The sequence below is a fragment of the Lepidochelys kempii genome, chromosome 5 (genome assembly GCF_965140285.1).
Source record: "Lepidochelys kempii isolate rLepKem1 chromosome 5, rLepKem1.hap1, whole genome shotgun sequence".
Classification (NCBI taxonomy): Eukaryota; Metazoa; Chordata; order Testudines; family Cheloniidae; genus Lepidochelys; species Lepidochelys kempii.
In genome coordinates this window covers 73,910,033-73,919,195 of record NC_136384.1, presented here as the reverse complement: position 1 = coordinate 73,919,195, position 9,163 = coordinate 73,910,033, and the positions used below count along the sequence as shown (strand labels likewise).

At 39.8% G+C, this 9,163-nt stretch overlaps 1 protein-coding gene across 1 annotated transcript in view; it reads right to left on the bottom strand.

The window, feature by feature from the left end:
- AP3S1 (adaptor related protein complex 3 subunit sigma 1) overlaps window positions 1-9,163 on the bottom strand; it is a 148,028-nt gene that overhangs the window by 53,396 nt on the left and 85,469 nt on the right. The window lies entirely within an intron of this gene.

Genomic DNA, 9,163 nt, shown 5'->3' with positions numbered 1-9,163 from the left:
TCTTTATATGTTTTTCCATATACAAAGATATACTTTCAGCATAAGTGACTTTTATATTAATCAAAGACCACAAAGAAGGAACAAAAGTAAAGTCCCCATTAGAGAGCATGATATGTTTGTGTGTCTCCTCTGCCAGAACATGAGATGGCTGCTTGTCTATAAATAGTCTTTAGCTATTTCAAGGTACAGTACACATAATATAAAATAACATAATTTCCATAGCTAAATTTACCATGGTCCTGTGGCAATCTCCATGTAAATTGATGAAGCAGATGAGTTTGACCTACTGGATCGAGATAGAAGTGAGTTAACATTAGTTTGTCTGCTTCATATGCTGTTATGGAATACCCATTCACAACTGTCAACTTGATCTAATTAAACTTTATATATATAATATAATGTTATTGCTAAATATCTGTACCAAAAGATGATGGGGTGTGCTGTAGCATAAAAATATCAAAACAATAGATAAAAACAAAAAAACATAAAAAACCATAAAAATAAAAAATCAATATGGGATGTTAAAATGGGCAAAAAAGTCTGACACACACTCTTGGCTTAGTTTTGGAGCTAATAATCCCTGCCTTCTCTGGGAAATGGAATGCACAAAAGGAAGTCTATTTCTAAAACAGCACAATTGCAAAGCAGAGAAGAGGGGCTCCAAATAGAAGACCCCCCAATAACTATTCTAGAGAGAAGGCTTAGGGAGATTTGATTTTCTCATTATTTAGCTGTTGCAAATTGAGAGAGTGGAACATCTTAGTTAAAAACGTGTTTTCTCACAATGTACATTAAACAAAAAACATAAGTGAAAACCTAAGGTTTACCACATACTTCCAGCAGGCTAATGTATCCCCAGACTGAGGACAAACCGGTGGCTAAGGGGGCCAAACTGGGGGCAGGGTTGGGGCTGAAAATCACAACTCTCTGATTAACAGTATTTACTTCGCCCAGCAGTTCATACATCAATGTGAATGTATCTGTGTCAGTGGGCAATACGTTATTCAACATATAGCATGACTTAGTGAAATGCGTACATCACACACATTGTGAGGTATATGTTTCATAGTGTGATGTGATGTATGCTTGTGATGTTTGTTATATATTTCTGAATAGTAGAGTTTTAATTACGCTTGCAACAGCTCCTGACATGCTTCTGGTTCTCACCGAAAAGATCATACATTATGTAAATAATTACATCCACAGGAATTTAGAGGAAACCTTTATTTGAGATAAAAGGCACAGAATTTTGTGTGGTGTAAATCAAAACACTTTCAATTTTATTGGTACAGCCCCTATTTTATAAAAAAGTATTCTCCATTAAGGGTCCAAAACACCCCAACAACATTGTAAGATGTAGTGCTTTGGAGCCTTCCTGTAGAATAAGCCTAACAAAGAAAATAACAGAACGCCACTAGCCGTCACCTTCAGCCCCCACCTAAAACCTCTCCAATGCATCATCAGGGATCTACAACCTATCCTGAAGGAAGACCCATCACTCTCACAGACCGTGGGAGACAGGCCAGTCCTTGCTTACAGACAGCCCCCCAACCTGAAGCAAATACTCACCAGCAACCACACAACAGAACCACTAACCCAGGAACCTATCCTTGCAACAAAGCCCATTGCCAACAGTGTCCACATATCTATTCAGGAGACACCATCATAGGGCCTAATAACATCAGCCACACTATCAGAGGCTTGTTCACCTGCACATCCACCAATGTGATATATGCCGCCATGTGCCAGCAATGCCCCTCTGCCATGTACATTGGCCAAACTGGACAGTCTCTACGTAAAAGAATAAATGGACACAAATCAGACGTCAAGCATTATAACATTTAAAAACCAGTCAGAGAACACTTCAATCTCTTTGGTCACTTGATTACAGACCTAAAAGTTGCAATTCTTCACCAAAATCTTCAAAAACAGACTCCAACGAAAGACTGCTGAATTGGAATTAATTTGCAAACTGGATACAATTAACTTAGGCTTGAATAGAGACTGGGAGTGGATGGGTCATTACACAAAGTAAAACTATTTCCCCATGTTTATTCTCCCCCACCCCCCACTGTTCCTCAGACGTTCTTGTCAACTGCTGGAAACGGCCCACCTTGATTATCACTACAAAAGGACCCCTCCGCCCCCTGCTCTCCTGCTGGTAATAGCTCACCTTAAGTGATCACTCTAGTTACAGTGTGTATGGTAACACCCATTGTTTCATGTTCTCTATGTATATAAATCTCCCCACTGTATTTTCCACTGAAGGCATCTGATGAAGTGAGCTGTAGTGTAACGAAAGCTTATGCTCAAATAAATTTGGTAGTCTCTAAGGTGCCACAAGTCCTCCTTTTCTTTTTGTGAATACAAACTAACACGGCTGCTACTCTGAAACCTGTAGAATACCATCTACTTATAAAGGAATATTCTTTGTAGCATATTATTTACATTATGTTCATTTTTATTATCTGCTTGACAAAATGTTTTATGCTGTATATACCTGTTTGCTTATTTACAGTGAATTCTGTGGTCATCCCAGAATCTTTAAGGCACATTACCTTAAACTGATAAGAACCCACATATTGCACTTGACTGGGCAGAAGAGTCAATCCTCTTTTGCAAATATATAGACTCTTGAGTGAATTTAGACACTTAATATTATTGGTAAATAATGAGCAGTACAAGGATCTATGAATGAGCAGTGAAGACTCACACCAAGGGGGTGAAGTGCTAGCATTCTTTTCTCTCAGGTTAGCAGCACAGAGGGGAGGTAGGGGGATCAAGTAGTTAGGGAATTAGCCTGGGAATTAGTAAATGGCTTCAATTTCTTGCTGCACCACAGGCTTCTTGTATGAGCTTGGACAAGTTACTTAGTCTCTCAGTGACTTGGTTGTCAACCTGTAGAATAGGAATAATAGTGCTTCCCTACCTCACGGAATATTGTGCGAGGGTAAATGAGGCACTCATGAAAACAGAAACCATATGAGAACTAACGTAAATAAAAAGAAATTTCATGGTAAGTTGTTTAATTGCTGGCCTCTGAAATACCCAAATGTTTGGTATTGTGCAATTCTACTATTGCTATTGGTTTCGTGATTTTTTTTGTAAATCGAAGTAAGAAAGAAATTGTCCACTGTCACTTCATTCAAGAGTCTGTTGCACATCCTGCAGAGGCCCACATGTATCTTGGGCATTGTGATAAAGGACTACTTGAGTATGTAGTGTCACTATGAAATGATGACCACAGTGTCATGATACAGCTCCACGACTACCAAAGGTGAGTGGTGTGGCTCCTGGGGAAAACACAAACATGCGGCATTCCTAGGCTAAGGGCAAATAGTTCATTTGGAAAAAAATAAAGGTATAGTGGTATAAACCTGATTATGGGAACTGGAAAACATGGCTTCTTCTGACTCATTTAATAGGTATTGTGATTGTGATGTGCATGTGGGAATTATGGGTCTGCAGATCACGAAAGTTGAAGACTGGGATCATTGACATCACAGTAGGATGGGGTGGAAGACCTAATCTGAGGGGGAATTAAGTGAAGTCTTATACATCATGGGCCCAGTCCTAAAGCTGTTAATTACATGAAGCTTGATTATGCACTTCTTATTCCTATGGGTAATCTCCACCACTCATGACAGTGTTCACCAGTGTGTGGGTAAGAGGTGGAAAATCTAGCTCATGATGAATGGTCATGAATTAGTGGTATAGGACTGAGTCCCATATTTAGAAACATTTAGATTTAATACATGGGACCACTTGCCTCAACATGCAGCTTTTCTTTAAGTATGTTTTAAGTAATCAGTTTTATACAAACCTATTTAACTCTGTTTTGAAATGTTGCCATTTACAATATCTCTAGTGAATTCACTCTTTTTTGTTGGAATAAGGTGTCCTGTAACCTTATATTCCGACATTACAATGAATTATCTTGAATATGTATAATGGCTCATCTTCTGCAGGAGTATAAGTACACACCTTTCAGGGATTTAAGGAAGTGTTTAAAAATGTAATGCATTCATTCACAATAAATTGAACTCTGAATTTGAAAATGGTTCCCATTTATATTGGGATTAAATCCCCCTACCACTCTTTTTTTTATTGTTTTCATTGGGTAAATCCTATGTTGACTGGGACTATATAAGACCTGGATCCTAAATAGTTCCATGCAGTCAGGAATCTGTGCCTGCATGGAGTCCATTGACTTTACCACAGTGCTGACTAGAGTGCTTAGTAATATCTCCAAATAAACCATTTTCCTATTGACTTCAATGGGGTCTTTTCACAGGAAAACTGTGAATATGGCTGGAGATATCTTTCAAGCTTTGCTCTTGTGGTTATGATACCAACAAAAGAGACAAGGTGAGTGAGTTAATAGCTTTTGTTGGGCCAACTTCTAATGGTGATAGAAGCTTTCAAACTATACTGAACTCTTCAGCTCTGAAAGGTTCTCTCTCTCACCAACAGCAGTTTGCTCAGTAAAAGATATTACCTCACCCATCTCGTTTCTTTAATATTCTGGGACCAACACGGCTACAACAACACTGCACAAGATCTTTTATAACTTGGCTATCTGTGTGCAGTGGCCATCACCATTACTAAAATCAACACAATTCTGCCTGTGAAATAGCATGGGAATATCATACTAATGTTAATTTTTTGCAAAGGTAAATCTGCACAAATTTTAAGTGTCCATTGTTCTTTATATATCTTCCTGTGCAAATACATAAAATGAAGCACTATTTACGTTTATAGAGCTTTCACCATTTCTATTTGCAATAGAATTTGCAATTTGGTTATTTCCATTCTGCTAGATTAATTTTAAAGGTATTTCTCCAGGATAAACTGAGGGGAGGAGGGGCAGATTGAGGGAAGTGTCAATTGTGTGTGTGTGGAGCTATTCTCTCTCTTTGGTGAAATGACTAGCCGTACATACACAATGGAACAGTTTCAACAGGGGAGACAGAGAGATCCATTCTGGAATACTCAACAGCCCAGTGGTTAGGGCACTTATGTGAGAGACCTGGGTTCACGTCCTTGCTCCATATCAGACAGAGTGGGGATTCAAACCCCCATATCCCACACTGGGTACAAGGGGGCCACCTCTTCCAGCAAATGTAGGCTTATTCAGAGCATGCCTACTGGATTGGGTCCCAAAGCAAGAGAGGGAGGGAGAACCTGGTTTGTGAATCCCACCAAGATTTAGCCATGAGCTAGGTAGTGAGCTGCTGGACATCATCAGGACTTAGGTGACAGTGTTTGTGCCCAGCCACTGAAATTTAGGCACTTCTGGGATTTTAAGGTAAAAACATAGTTGACACCTAACCCTGTAGGCTTCTAAAGTCCCTTGGGGTCTGAGGGTTGGTTGTGTAAATGCCAATGTTGGACTTAATAGGCACTTAGGTTCAGGGGTACTGGAACAATTTTTATGGGGGGGTGGGGTGCTGTGAGCCATTGAACCATTAATTGTAAAGCCTACATATAATGGAAACTACTTCAAGCCAGGGGGTACGGCAGCAGCCCCAGCACGGCTAGTTCCAGCACCTATGCTTAGATGCCTAAGTCCCCCTTCTGAATCTAGACTCAGAAGCACAGTTTTCTGGCAAGGTGTGAATTCAGTGTTAGTCTGTGACCGCGAAATAAAGTGTGGTATACCTGGGTCCTGTTTATAGAATTCCAGTCACCATGGCTAGGTGCTAATGGATGTGAGCAGTCCCATTTAACTGACTGGTACTGCTCAGATGCAAATGCTGTGCAGGAGCATGGCCTTAATGTGCTCTGGTAGTGTAAATTGTATTTGAACTAAATATCCTTATCATGTCTTTTACCTACGTTTTATAAAAAATATATACATGTTTAGGGCTTTTTTTTTTTTAATCAATCTCATGTCAACCTTTACATTTCTTCATTACAGCTCTCCTGCTTGGAGACTTTTTGAAGTGTCTACCTCCTTCTTATGTCCATAGCATAAACAGAAAGGTGAAAGATTCATTGCATGTCAGTTTTGTTCATAAATGATGACCCTATCCCCATGGTGACTGCATGTACTGCGCTTTGTCAAAAGAGAAGAGAAGCCACATGGAGAGGCCTCACACAAGTGGAAGAGAGGTGCTGAAGATGGTGTTGCTCTTAGTTTCTCCCCTTTTCTCAGCAGCAGCCACCTGTTCTCTCCCACCCCAGCCCTCTATTGCACACCTGCCATATTTAAAATCTAGGAATAGGTTTGTTTGGGGAGATGGGGAAGAAATCTTTTTTTCTCCACTAAACTACATGGAAGTAAGAGGGACTATTTCTGGAGGGACAGAATGAGGAAAATTATAAATCGTTTTGCTAAAAAGCATAGGGTCTGCCCTTCCTAAATGGGTCCAGCTGGTTTGAATTAGGGCTGTTGCTTAATCACAGTTAACTCACATGATTAACTACAAAAAATGAACCGCAATTTAAAAAATTAATCGTGATTAATCGCACTGCTAAACAATAGCATATCAATTGAAATGTATTTAGTATTTTTGGATGGTTTTCTACATTTTCAAATATATCAATTTCAATTATAACACAAAGTGTACAGAGCTCACTTTATATTTTTGATTACAAATAAAGAAAAGAAATAGTATTTTTCAAGTCCCCTCATACAAGTACTGTAGTGCAATCTCTCTATCATGAAAGTGCAATTTACATACATAAGTTGTTTTTTTCTGTTTGTTACACAACTGCACTCAAAAACAAAACAATGTAAAACTTTAGAGCCTACAAGTCCATTCAGTCCTATATCTTGTTCAGCCAATCACTAAGAGAAACAAGTTTGTTTACATTTACAGGAGATAATGCTTCCCACTTCTTAATTACAATGTCACCTGAAAGAACAGGCATTCGCATGGCACTGTTGTAGCTGGCATCACAAGATATTTACGTGCCAGATGTGCTAAAGATTCATATGCCTCTTCATGCTTTGGCCATTGATCCAGAGGACGTGCTTCCATGCTGATGACGCTTGTTAAAAAAAAATGTGTTAACTAAATTTGTGACTGAACTCCCTGGGGGAGAATTGTATCTCTCCTGCTCTGTTTTACCCGTATTCTGCCATATATTTCATGTTATAGAAGTCTCAGATGATGACCCAGCACATGTTCGTTTTATGAACACTTTCACAGCAAATTTAACAAAATGCAAAGAAGGTACCAATGTGAAATTTCTAAAGATAGCTACAGCACTCAACCCAAGATTTAAGAATCTGAAGTGCCTTCCAAAATCTGACAGGGATGAGGTGTGAAGCATGCTTTCAGAAGTCTTAAAAGAGCAACACTGATGCAGAAACTAGAGAACCCGAACCAAAAAAAAAAAAACCTTCTGCTGGTGGTATCTGACTCAGATGATGAAAATTAACATGTGTTGGTCTGCACTGCTTTGGATCGTTATCAAGCAGAACCTGTCATCAGCATGGAGACATCCTCTGGAATGGTGGTTGAAGCATCAAGGAACATATAAATCTTTAGCGCATCTGGCATGTAAACACATTGCAACACTGGCTACAATAGTGCCATGTTAATGTCTGTTCTTACTTTCAGGTAACATTTTAATTAAGAAGCAGGCAGCATTATCTCCTGAAAATGTAAACAAACTTGTTTGTCTGAGCGATTGGCTGAACAAGAAGTAGGACTGAGTGGACTTGTAGGCTCTGAAGTTTTCATTGTTTTATTTTTGAATGCAGGGGTTTTTTGTACATAATTCTACATTTGTAAGTTCAACTTTCATGATAAAGAGATTGCACTACAGTACTTGTATTAGGTGAATTGAAAAATACTATTTCTTTTGTTTTTTACTTTGTATTCTGTGTTGTAACTGAAATAAATATATCTGAAAATGTAGAAAACATCCCAAAATATTTAAATAAATGGTATTCTATGATTGTTTAAAAGTGCAATTAATCACACGATTATTCATGATTTTTTTTAATTGCTTGACAGCCCTAGTTTAAATGACTGGGGAGCTCTCTTTTGGCTATTGGTTTGGTGGTTGCCTCCTAAGCCTGTGCTGTCTGTTGCTCCTCCTCTGCTTCTGCACTTTTCAGGAGTGTCTATGACAACCTGCCCCTGTTATTTAACAGTTCCCCTCTCCTTTTGTAAGCAGCTAGGTTTGAGGGAAGATATTGACCTTAATGGCCTGCAGGTAGCCCGTAGAAGAGGTCTTGGTGCTGTAACCCTTTTCTCCCCGCAGCATAGGGAGATGGTAAAAGGAGGACCTGGTGCTTGATGAAGCCAGGGGTATGCACAAAGGTAAGTGCAGAACTAGAAAAGGAGAAGGATGATGTGTTTAGGGGACCATCTTAGAAGTCAGAAAACCTGGGTTTTATTCCTGGTTCTGCCACAGAATTCCTATGTGGCCTCAGACATCACTGCTTGGTGCCTCAGTTTCCCTCACGGTGAAATGGGCGTATTTTCCTACCTCACTAGGTTGTTCTGGGACTAAGGGTGGGATATTCAAAAGTGCCTCAGTGACTTTAGGAGCAAGAATTCCTTAGGCATGTGTTCCTAGGTCACGTAAGTGTTTTTGAAACTGTCTCCCTAAATTCATTAATGTTTGTAAAGTGCTTTGAGGTGCTGGGAGGGAAGGAAGTATTGAAGGGCAGTGTATTTATTATATTATAAACTAGGTGTTGCTGCAGAAGGAGGATCAAGGAATTCAAATCCTCAGAGACAATTGCAAATGAGCTGAGATCTGCAGAGTTGATGCTTTTTCACCTCCAGCTGGCTAGGAAACTTTATCCCTTCCTCTCAGACAAGGATGGGGACACAGTGATTCCTGCTCTGCAGAGCTGATGCAGCCAAGGCAGGGCTAAGTAACTGCTATGAGCTTGGGAAGAGGAGTCCCCTATTAAGGGGCAGGGGGAGGGGCTGAACCGGGTTGGTGAGTATGCTGTGGGGAGAAAAGGGGTCATTCTGAAGCTATGTTGTGTGAGAAGGAGGGATACTTCGGTACTGCATGAGCTGAAGCAATGCAAACCTCTGGGATAGATAATATGGTGATGGATACTTTACTACACTAAGCAGACAGATTAGATGGATTAGAGTGGGGACCATTCATGATTTATTTTTTAATGTTCCTGCTTTTTCCCTTGAGCATGCAGGGCTGGGGCTTTCTAGCTGCTACAGAGTCTGGC